Source organism: Brachyhypopomus gauderio, unplaced genomic scaffold, assembly GCF_052324685.1.
Source record: "Brachyhypopomus gauderio isolate BG-103 unplaced genomic scaffold, BGAUD_0.2 sc587, whole genome shotgun sequence".
NCBI lineage: Eukaryota > Metazoa > Chordata > Actinopteri > Gymnotiformes > Hypopomidae > Brachyhypopomus > Brachyhypopomus gauderio.
In genome coordinates, this window is record NW_027507408.1 from 17,501 (window position 1) to 30,000 (window position 12,500).

A 12,500-nucleotide genomic window follows, 5' to 3' on the forward strand; every position below is an offset into this window, starting at 1 on the left:
ATGCCATAACATGCAACACACACACACACACACACACACACACACACACACACACACACACACAAACACACACACACAGAAACACAAACACGCACACACACACACATGCATACACACACACATGCATACACACACATACACGCACGCACACACACACACACACACACACACACACACACACACACACACACACACACACACACACACACACAGAAACACAAAAACACACATGCACACACATGCACATGCACACACAGACACACACACACACACACACACACACACACACACACACACACAGAAACACATACATGCACGCACACCCACATGCACACACATGCACACACAGACACACACACACACACAGAAACACATACACGCACGCACACCCACATGCACACACATGCACACACAGACACAGACACACACACACACATACACACACACACACACATACACACACACACACACACACACACAAAAACACAAACACGCACACACATGCATACACACACATATACACACACACACATACACACACAGAAACACAAACATGCACACATACACACACAGACAGAAACACACACACACACACACACAGAAACACACACACACACACACACACACACACAGAGAAACACACACAAACACACACATCATGTCACACACACATGCATTTAAAATGATCACTAGTGCAAATCACTTCTGGAGAGTTACATCAGTACAAAACTGAGTGGTTCAATACGTTGAACTAAACCACAAGGTCATTATTTGGGTTTCTAAACTAGATGTTAATATAGAGGAACAGATGTCAGATCAGCATGAACCTAAAGACCTATAGACCTATAGACACTGACTTACTTTGTTGCAATAAGAAAGAAACCAACAATTTAAAATACAAAAACATGTTTATCTACCTGCACTACACATCTTCACCAGAGGGGGAGCTCACTCCACTGTCACAAAGCGCTCATGATCACTTTATTACGCAGTCCTCATTCTTGTCCTCAGTACAGGGCAATTTACAGTGACCCAGTGTGCAAACGCTCAAACCCAAGCGCTCAAATTCAGATGCTCAAACCCAAGCGCTCAAACTCAGATGCTCAAACCCAAGTGGATGAACCTTTTTCAGTCAGCGGCTTTGGGTTGAGTTCAGCTCTTTGTCTTCATTTTGAAGGAATAACATAACAGCTCCCATAACTCCCAATAACAGCTCCCATAACTCCCATAACTCATATAACAGCTCCCATAACTCCCATAACAGCTCCCATAACTCCCATAACTCCCATAACAGCTCCCATAACTCCCATAACTCATATAACAGCTCCCATAACTCCCATAACAGCTCCCATAACTCCCATAACAGCTCCCATAACTCCCAATAACAGCTCCCATAACTCATATAACAGCTCCCATAACTCCCATAACAGCTCCCATAACTCCCAATAACTTCCTAACAACTCCTATAACTCCCATACCAGCTCCTATAACTCCCATAACAGCTCCCATAACTCATATAACTCATATAACAGCTCCCATAACTCCCATAACTCCCATAGCAGCTCCCATAACTCCCAATAACTTCCTAACAACTCCTATAACTCCCATACCAGCTCCTTTAACTCCCATAACAGCTCATATAACTCCCATAACAGCTCCCATAACTCCCATAACTCCCATAACTCCGATAACTTCCATAACAGCTCCCATAACTCCCATAACAGCTCCCATAACTCCCATATCTTCCATAACAGCTCTCAAAGTATTTCCCAGTGTAAGAAGATTGCTAGTAGCAATGACACGTCTGTGGGAGACCCGCTCAGACACCCAGTGTGTCAGGCCTGGATCGTCCTGTCTGGACACCATGACACTGAACTCCAGTGCTTCAGGGAGCTAACGCTAACAGACACATGGAATGTAGTTCATCCTGATTCCTGCTCATGCTGCTTTTAGAGTGACAGGACGTCGTGTACTGATTCTCAGTGATTCTCTGTCCTCACCAGCTCAGTGGGGTTTTACCTCCTGTCTCTGCTAGCGTGACCACCTGAATGAGACATGCTTCAGGGACATTAGCAAGCCACGCCCACAGACAACAGAACAAACTCACAGAAAGAATGACATCACATCCTGTTAACCCATGTGGAATTATTTGCTGCTATTCTGAAATATGATTGGGGACAGTAATTGACAGGCATCTTACCCAATAGAGAGTCAGTTCCGTTCCTCGGCATGGCATGTGGGTAGCTGTGATAGGCTGGTGGAGAGTGTGATGGAGAAGGGTGGGGAGACTGGACTGGGGACCACAGCTCCTGTTGGGAAAGAACAAACCCCCTTAAGAACAAACCCCCTTAAGAAGAACACGCCCCTTTAAGAACAAACCCCCTTAAGAACAAGCCCCCTTAAGAACAAGTCCCTTAAGAACAAGCCCCCTTAAGAACAAGCCCCCTTAAGAAGAATACACCCCTTTAAGAACAAGCCCCCTTAAGAACAAGCTCACTTAAGAAGAATACACCCCCTTAAGAACAAAAGCCCCCTTAAGAAGAATACACCCCTTTAAGAACAAGCCCCCTTAAGAACAAACCCCCTTAAGAAGAATACACCCCTTTAAGAACAAGCCCCCTTAAGAACAAGCTCACTTAAGAACAAGCCCCCTTAAGAACAAGCCCCCTTAAGAACAAGTCCCTTAAGAACAAGCCCCCTTAAGAACAAGCCCCCTTAAGAACAAGCCCCCTTATGAACAAGTCCCTTAAGAACAAACCCCCTTAAGAAGAACAAGCCCCCTTAAGAACAAGCTCACTTAAGAACAAGCTCACTTAAGAACAAGCCCCCTTAAGAACAAGCCCCCTTAAGAACAAGTCCCTTAAGAACAAGTCCCTTAAGAACAAGCCCCCTTATGAACAAGTCCCTTAAGAACAAGCCCCCTTAAGAACAAGTTCCCTTATGAACATGCCCCCTTAAGAACAAGTCCTCATGTGATGTCAGTGATCTCACATGTGTGTCTGTGCTGGTGTGAGTGAGGTCTGTATTCTTACATGTGTGTCTGTGCTGGTGTGAGTGAGGTCTGTATTCTTACATGTGTGTCTGTGCTGGTGTGAGTGAGGTCTGTATTCTTACATGTTTGTCTGTGCTGGTGTGAGTGAGGTCTGTATTCTTACTTGCGTGTCTGTGCTGGTGTGAGTGAGGTTTGTATTCTTACTTGCGTGTCTGTGCTGGTGTCTGGGTGTCTGAGAGTAGGTCTGTCTGCAGTAGGCCAAGGGGTGGGGCCTGTAGCGGAGGAGAGGGGCGGAGTCTGGGTCTCCCTGCTGTGTGAGTGGTTTGGGTGCCGGCCCTCCCCTTCACTCTTTATACCCACAAACACCGGCAGAGGCAATTCTACAGAGAGCAGCCAATCACAGGAGAGAATACACACACACACACACACACACACACACACACACACACACACACACACACACACACACACACACACACACACACACACACACACACACACACACAGGTAAGTATTAAAGACATATACCTACTCAACTGTAATGTATTTTCATAATGTATTATTCAACATTCATAAATGAGTTATACATATTTTACACCCATATCATTACCTACGACCAACAAATCTGTTTATAAACCATTTCATTGGTTACCGGAAGCGTAAATGAAACATGAAACAATGAATGTCTAACAGTGGTCTTCTGTGTTCTTCAGAAGACCACAGTCTCACCCACGTCTGGGCACGCCTGGACACCCACGTCTGAGCACTGACCTCAGTCTCACCCACGTCTGGGCACTGACCTCAGTCTCACCCACGTCTGGGCACTGACCTCAGTCTCACCCACGTCTGGGCACTGACCTCAGTCTCACCCACGTCTGGGCACTGACCTCAGTCTCACCCACGTCTGGGCACTGACCTGACTGTATGCCCCTGACGAATGGAACATGTCTTTATCCAGCATTATCCTGTGGGTTCAAGCAGAGGTCACCTCAACAAGGCCTCTTTTGTCTGAGCGTGCACGTGTATGTCTGAGCGTGCACGTGTATGTCTGAGCATGCACGTGTATGTCTGAGCGTGCACGTGTATGTCTGAGCGTGCACGTGCTTAGTCCACTCTTGGCAGTCTTGCGGCTGTGAGCTTGTGAGCAGGTGTGAGTCTGCGTTCTGTGTTAGATAATAACCCACTATGACCTCACGCTCACCCAGATCACCCTGATCACCCCTGTGGTGTGAGTCCCAGCTTGGCTTCTTGATGTCACGATGCTGTTGTATGTCATCCCAGCAGCTGTGTTAGCATGCATGCTAGGCGCTAACCAAGCTGCTGTCAAACACACAGCAGTGGGAATGTGATCTAGGTTTCTCTCAGGGAAGAAAGGACATGATAGTTGATGCGAATCTTCCCAGAAGCCCTGGGCCCCTCAGGGAGCCTCAATGCCTGTGTAGGAGGGGCCTGAACCTGATGACCTCAGCCAGGTTAACATGGTGATCAACATCGTTGATCAGTTTAAACAGTGTCTGGTGCTCAATAATTAGGAAGATAAACTGTGAACTAGGTTTCCGATCTTGTTTCGACAATACAATAATTATTTTACATCAGTGTCCGTGTCTTACGGACATATCAGTCAAAATGCATATCGATCTTGGAAATTTGTGTTCTCCTAAACTCCATATACTGTGAGTCTTATAGTGCTATTATAGTTATACATATATATATATATATATATATATATATATATATATGTATATATATATATATATATATATATATATATATATATATATATTATATATATATATATATATATATATATATATATATACAGTGGGGAAAATAAGTATTTAGTCAGTCACCAATTGTGCAAGTTCTCCCACTTAAAAAGATGAGAGGCCTGTAATTGACATCATATGAAAAAAATTGAGAAAATCATTTTGTCTGACTTTTAAAGAATTTATTTGCAAATAATGGTGGAAAATAAGTATTTGGTCACCTACAAACAAGCAAGATTTCTGGCTGTCACAGACCTGTAACTTCTTTTTTAAGAGGCTCCTCTTTCCCCCACTCATTACCTGTATTAATGGCACCTGTTTGAAGTCGTTAACAGTATAAAAGACACCTGCCCACAACCTCAAACAGTCTCACTCCAAACTCCACTATGGTGAAGACGAAAAGGCTGTCGGAGGACACCAGAAACTGAATTGTAGGCTGGGAAGACTGAATCTGCAATAGGCAAGCAGCTTGGTGTGAAGAAATCTACTGTGGGAGCAATAATCAGAAAATGGAAGACCTACAAGACCACTACTAATCTCCCTCGATCTGGGGCTCCACGCAAGATCTCAGCCCGTGGGGTCAAAATGATCACAAGAACGGTGAGGAAAAATTCCAGAACCACAAGGGGGGATCTAGTGAATGACCTGCAGAAAGCTGGGACCAACGTTACAAAGGCTACCATCAGCAACACACTACGACGCCAGGGACTCAGATCTTGCAGTGCCAGACGTGTCCCCCCGCTTAAGCCAGGCACGTCTGAAGTTTGCTAGAGAGCATTTGAATGTTCCAGAAGAGTATTGGGAGAATGTCATATGGTCAGATGAAACCAAAGTAGAACTATTTGGTAAAAACACAACTCGTCGTGTTTGGAGGACAGTGAATGCTGAGTTGCATCCAAAGAACACCATACCAACTGTCAAGCATGGGGGTGGCAACATCATGCTTTGGGGCTGTTTCTCTGCAAAGGGACCAGGATGACTGGTCCGTGTACATGAAAGAATGAATGGGGCCATGTATTGTGAGATTTTGGGTGCAAACCTCCTTCCATCAGCAAGGGTAATGAGGATGAAACATGAGGAGATCTGCATGGAGGAATGGGCCAACATACCAGCAACAGTGTGTGCCAACCTTGTGAAGACTTACAGAAAACGTTTGACCTCTGTTATTGCCAACAAAGGATATACAACAAAGTATTGAGATGAACTTTTGTTATTGACCAAATACTTATTTTCCACCATTATTTGCAAATAAATTCTTTAAAAGTCAGACAAAATGATTTTCTCAATTTTTTTTTACATTTTGTCTCTCATAGTTGAGGTCTACCTATGATGTCAATTACAGGCCTCTCTCATCTTTTTAAGTGGAAGAACTTGCACAATTGGTGACTGACTAAATACTTATTTTCCCCACTGTATATATATATAGTGCTTATAGTGCTACTATATAGTATATAGTTGATGTCATCCTGCTCTGAAATTCCACTGCCATCAGAGAGCTTCTGAGCTTCACACAAAGCTTCCCAGGCTCCGCCCAGACCCCCGCCCAGTCCCACCCAGGCCCCGCCCACGTTCAACTCTCCACTTACCACCTGAGATGCTCTCCAGACGCACGGGCAGGCCAGACTGGGCCGCGGCAAGCAGCTTCAGCGCCACGTAGAACTGGCTAGTGGAGAAGAAACCCAGGTGCTTAGCACCACACACCTCCGTCACCTGGAGAGGTCAGAGGTCAGAGGGCAGGGGCTGTCTGTCAGAGGTCAAAGGATCACGTTCTCAGAAGTTTTATTTTACCGGCATGCTCCAACAGTGAATGTTACTGTTCACACCTCAAACACCTCAAAACCTCAAACTCAGCCTCTCAGATTCCACATCTGATTCTTACCTGAGTCACCTGCTGGCACTAGAGTGTGGGGGGAGAACACGGCACGGTGTGGTACCATGGTGGTGGAAAGTGGTAACAGTAGAAAACGTGTAACCGTCTATAATACAATGTGATAAAGCAAATTGTACATGAACCAATTGGTGGCATCAGACACGTTTACCCAAAGAGAAACGTGTCTGATGTAACTTACTACAGAGGCAGACTGAAACATGGGCACACTACTGGTGACCCGATTCCCTCGCTCGGAAGATAAACCACACTACTGGTGACTCGATTCCCCCGCTCGGAAGATAAACCACACTACTGGTGACCCGATTCCCTCGCCCGGAAGATAAACCACACTACTGGTGACCCGATTCCCTCGCCCGGAAGATAAACCACACTACTGGTGACCCGATTCCCTCGCCCGGAAGATAAACCACACTACTGGTGACCCGATTCCCTTGCCCGGAAGATAAACCACACTACTGGTGACCCGATTCCCTTGCCCGGAAGATAAACCACGCTACTGGTGACTCGATTCCCTCGCCCGGAAGATAAACCACACTACTGGTGACTCGATTCCCTCGCTTGGAAGATAAACCACACTACTGGTGACCCGATTCCCTCGCTTGGAAGATAAACCACACTACTGGTGACCCGATTCCCTCGCCCGGAAGATAAACCACACTACTGGTGACTCGATTCCCTCGCTTGGAAGATAAACCACACTACTGGTGACCCGATTCCCTCGCCCGGAAGATAAACCACGCTACTGGTGACCCGATTCCCTCGCCCGGAAGATAAACCACACTACTGGTGACCCGATTCCCTCGCCCGGAAGATAAACCACGCTACTGGTGACTCGATTCCCTCGCCCGGAAGATAAACCACACTACTGGTGACTCGATTCCCTCGCTTGGAAGATAAACCACACTACTGGTGACCCGATTCCCTCGCTTGGAAGATAAACCACACTACTGGTGACCCGATTCCCTCGCCCGGAAGATAAACCACACTACTGGTGACTCGATTCCCTCGCTTGGAAGATAAACCACACTACTGGTGACCCGATTCCCTCGCCCGGAAGATAAACCACACTACTGGTGACCCGATTCCCTCGCCCGGAAGATAAACCACACTACTGGTGACCCGATTCCCTCGCCCGGAAGATAAACCACACTACTGGTGACCCGATTCCCTTGCCCGGAAGATAAACCACACTACTGGTGACCCGATTCCCTCGCCCGGAAGATAAACCACACTACTGGTGACCCGATTCCCTCGCTCGGAAGATAAACCATACTACTGGTGATCCAGGAGCCAATTGCATTTAACAAGCTGTCAAGTGTCCAGTAATTCATCAGAGCAAGTGGAATTGTTGAAGAAGGTAGAAATGCCTTAAACGAAACAGACTTAAGTGCCTTATCCCCCCCCACACCACTCGTGGTGTTGCTGCATACTGATAATGTAGCTCTCTCACTCACTCTATCATTCTAACATTCTCCCCATCTTCTTCACTCTCAGTCTCAAACACACTCTCTAACTCTCACTCACCCTTTCGATCACTCCATCTTTCTCCCTCACTCCCCCTCACTCTCCTTCTCTCCCTCTCTTACACTCCCCCTCACTCACTCCTTCTCTCCTCACTCTCCTCCTCACTCTACTCACTCCCTCACTCACTCCTTCTCTCCTCACTCTCCTCCTCACTCTACTCACTCCCTCACCCACTCCTTCTCTCCCCCTCACTCCCTCACTCGCCTCATGGCTCACTAAGCATGAACTATCTGGATCTCACAGAAGCTCCCCTCTTCTTTTCTCCTTTTCTTCTCCTCTCTTCTCTTCTCATCTTTTCTCTTTGTCTCTCAGAAGTGATTCTCTTGACTTGCACCCAGGCTGGTCTCTGCTCCAGGGTTTAGGGTTTAGGGTTTAGGGTTTAGGATTTAGGGTTTGAAGGCTCCAGATGCTCAACAGGATGAGTGAGCGGAAGAGCTGAGATCATCTGAACGTCGGCTGCTCCTGAGCTGTGCTCAGCTTCCTGACATGGGCGGCGTTGTGGCCCCGGTCCAGTTTCCTGACGCTGCTCTCACCAGCTCAGAGGAGACTGCTGACAGCAGCACCACGGGAGAACGGGTCTCCGGCCAAAGAAAGCAGGGGGCGGAAACTCATTTAGGCGTGAAATGAAACCGAGCACTTATGTGTGAAGCATCATAAAGACCATGCACCGCCTCATTCATTGGCTGAAAGGTTTGCTCCGCCTCCCTGGGGCCAACGATGCCCCCGCCCCCAGTGTCCATCTGAGGCCTTTCAAAGCCCATTTAGTCTTTTAAAAATACATGAAGCTTCTTGGCTTCAGTTCATTCTTACTGGCCTGTGCCAGTATTACAGAGAAACTCCCTTTAAGCTTGTAGAGGTGCCAGTGTGACGTGATGAGCAGCCCACATTCTTCACCTTGCCAGGACGCAGAAAAACACAGTCACCTGACCTGGAGCATCAGCCAATACAGCAGAGCAAACGCCCAGAGGATCTGAATTGATCCGCACTGTTAAATATAGATCTGTTCTAATATTATCTAATATATCATTCTAATATTATCATGCCTTGCCATTTGAACTTGAGTGTCATAAGGGGGGGAAAAAGCAGTCAATATCTGCCCCATCCTGTCAGAGGAAGGCTGTCTGAGGCGTCTGCAGGAACAAACGCCTGTTGTGGTGACGGACTGTTGGTCCGGGCCAATCACTAGGCCTGCTGCGGTGATGGCATGGTGACCTTGAGCCAGCCAATCCCAAAGGCTTCCTCTCCTAGGCTCAGGAAACCGTATTTCTTCATTTTTTACCCACAATGCCAAGCACAATTAAACCTCTTACACAGCTTACATCCGATCCCAGCCACCACTAAAAATATACTAGAGGCATATCAAAGAGCAAAAACATTGATTTCAAATGCACAGTGACTGACCACTGTACGCTTCTGAAAAGGTAATTCAACACGGGTTAACTAAAAGAGTCTGAATGAGGTGGTTTATTCTGTCTTCAGGGAATGTAAAGTGCTACTGCTTATTTTATGACATTAAGCTGTGAAATATGATTTTAAGAGTTCAGCCACAGAGACAAAATCAGTTAATTCAGGAGGACTGAATTCCCATTTTTTCCATTCTGTCATCAGGATTGATCAGGGGATTATAATAGTGTAAAGGACCTGAGAGAGATCTCTCCAATTCTCTCTCTCTATCTCTGTGTCTGTCTCTCTGTCTCCCTCTGACTGTGTCTCTCTCTGTCTCTTCTCAGTCTCTCTCATGGTTTAAGATGCACTCATGAGTCACAAACAGCCCACTGTTGACAGTAACCGAGGTGGCGTGAAAGGTGACAGATCACAGCAGTTCAACATCTCACCTTTCACATTCCACGTTGTCGCTATCACACCCTCCCTGACTCCATGTGCTCCTTGTTTTCTCTCATTTAGTTCTCAGTCCTGATCTCACCTGTCCCTGTTTGATCTCACCTGTCCCTGTTTGATCTCACCTGTCCCTGTTTGATCTCACCTGTCCCTGTTTGATCTCACCTGTCCCTGCTTTATCTCACCTGTCCCTGCTTTATCTCACCTGTGCCTGTTTTATCTCACCTGTCCCTGCTTTATCTCACCTGTCCCTGTTTTACCTCACCTGTGCCTGTTTTATCTCACCTGTCCCTGTTTGATCTCACCTGTCCCTGCTTTATCTCACCTGTGCCTGTTTTATCTCACCTGTCCCTGCTTTATCTCACCTGTCCCTGTTTTACCTCACCTGTGCCTGTTTTATCTCACCTGTCCCTGCTTGATCTCACCTGTCCCTACTTTTTCTCACCTGTGCCTGTTTGATCTCACCTGTCCCTGCTTTATCTCACCTGTCCCTGCTTTATTAGTCTATATGCTGTGTCTGTGTTTCATACACACTGTATGAATGAACTGTGTGAATGGATCTATGGTATCTGTAGTTTTTTCATGTCTTTTCCGTTTCTGTTACCCTGTTTATTCTTTAGATTGTTGTACTTTGTATTCTGTTCGTGTGCTGATCCTTCTGTTCTCTTCTACCAGAGCTGATCTTGACTCGCCCTAATAAATCTCTTAATAAATCTCTTAATAAATCTCTTAATAAATCTCTCACTCCACGCTCAGTGCCATCAGAATGAAAAGCCCTTGTGTCGTTTAGGAATACGATGAAATGCTTTGTCAGGTTGTATAATGGTATAATAGCGTAGTCTGTGTTCTGATGACTAAGGTTTTGATGACAGTGATGAACATCACTCGTTAGGTCCCTTTATATCCCTTCGGCTTTCAACTGCTGTTCATGGGTCTGTAATGTTCAGTCTAAGTTAAACTCTCCCTGTGTTGTCTCCCTTATTTCTGTGCTGTATCATTCAACGTTTCTGTTAGTGATATATCGATTTTAGCCTTGTGTTGTTTGTTAGTGAGTCCACTTTATTTCCTAGACCTGTTCTTGTGGTTATTGTTCATTTTTGCTTCGGTTCATGTCGTCCTCGACGGGTTCTTCAAAAAGATCTCACACAGTTTCCGCCCTCAAATCTCAGAGTTAAACCAAGTCAGAGAGGTAGATCAGAAAAAGAGATAAATACATTCCCTTCAAGGCTGTCAAGGAGGCGGAGTCATATAGCCACACCCCTCTGCTCCGCCCCCCGCCCAGCTGCAGGCTAGCAGGGAATCAGTCCAAGATAAAGGCTTGAGGCACAATTATCACGCTCACTGTATATGCCTTGTCATCAAGATGCAGTCCTGGACCGAACATACTCTATTTAGTGACAGATTCTGGGAGCCCTGTGAGGTCCAAGGGGCCTCTGACATCTTCTCCCAGCATACCACTGGTCCTTGAACTGAGACGTGACCTTTGTCATGATACTTAAAACATTTGGCCCATGTCAACGTAGCTCAGTTCCTTACACCCGCCCTTTGTACTGCTCCCAACCAATCAGCTTCAGCAATGACGATCCGCCTTCTGCCTGGCATACACAACCCCACCCCTTAACAAATACAACAGAAACAAGACACTCTGTGTCTTTCACGTCACCTGACGGAGGTGTTAATGCTGTGGCTGAATGGCTCTATTTTAACACAGCATCTGTATATATATGGACACATTTATATGAAACATCACTTTACAAAGTGACTATACCTTTGAAGAAACTAACTGTCAGCATTTTTATGAGCAAGCTTTCAAAGCAAGTAAAAGTAGTTCAGACATCATGCACACACACAAACACACAAACACACAGAAATGTGTGTGTAATGTGTCAGGGTGTCCAAAATCATGACACTGTGCATCTGTAAAAAGAACCAGCACCCATCCACAGTCTAAAGTATTAGCTAAATTAGCACCACTGTAACACAGGATCAGCAAAACATCAAAGACCAGCACAGAACAGTCTAGAACATGGCAGAGCGTGTGCAGAATCTGGACCTCTGAGCAAGGGAAGAGAGACATGGACTGGTACGTCTTCCTGAACCCTTTGGTCAACGTTTGCCATCTGTTCAACACAGTGAAGGCAACTGGTTCTTCAGGTCTGATGACTTCTCTGCATGGTCTGCTGAATGACCCCATGGTGCGCTAGTGCCTGAACCATTAGTTACATCTGTGGTTGGTAGAGTGCTCAGTGGAGTGTTTAGTAGACAGTCATGCTGTGTGATGTTTCAAAGAACTGGAGGTTATCCTGACTGAACACAGCGACTGAACGAACACAGAATCGTCTTTCACCTGAGCTTCCGCTTTGAGCCAAATATTGTTCCACACTGTAGCAGAAATGACTCACGGCCTTGACCATGTTGGAAAATCAGGTGTTTGCTGTATCAGATAGATGGTTACGCCCTGGGCTACTGCAGAGATGGCACTACAGAG

General features: G+C 46.2%; 1 pseudogene across 1 annotated transcript in view; it reads right to left on the reverse strand.

Annotated features, from left to right (window-relative positions):
- Window positions 1-12,500, reverse strand: part of LOC143506879 (ralBP1-associated Eps domain-containing protein 2-like) — a 31,996-nt pseudogene that overhangs the window by 11,193 nt on the left and 8,303 nt on the right. The window contains exons 2-4 of the transcript XR_013128532.1: window positions 6,345-6,468; window positions 3,197-3,372; window positions 2,201-2,309 (exon numbers count right to left, since the gene is read on the reverse strand). The product of XR_013128532.1 is annotated as a ralBP1-associated Eps domain-containing protein 2-like (transcript). The remainder of the gene's footprint in view (window positions 1-2,200; window positions 2,310-3,196; window positions 3,373-6,344; window positions 6,469-12,500) is intronic.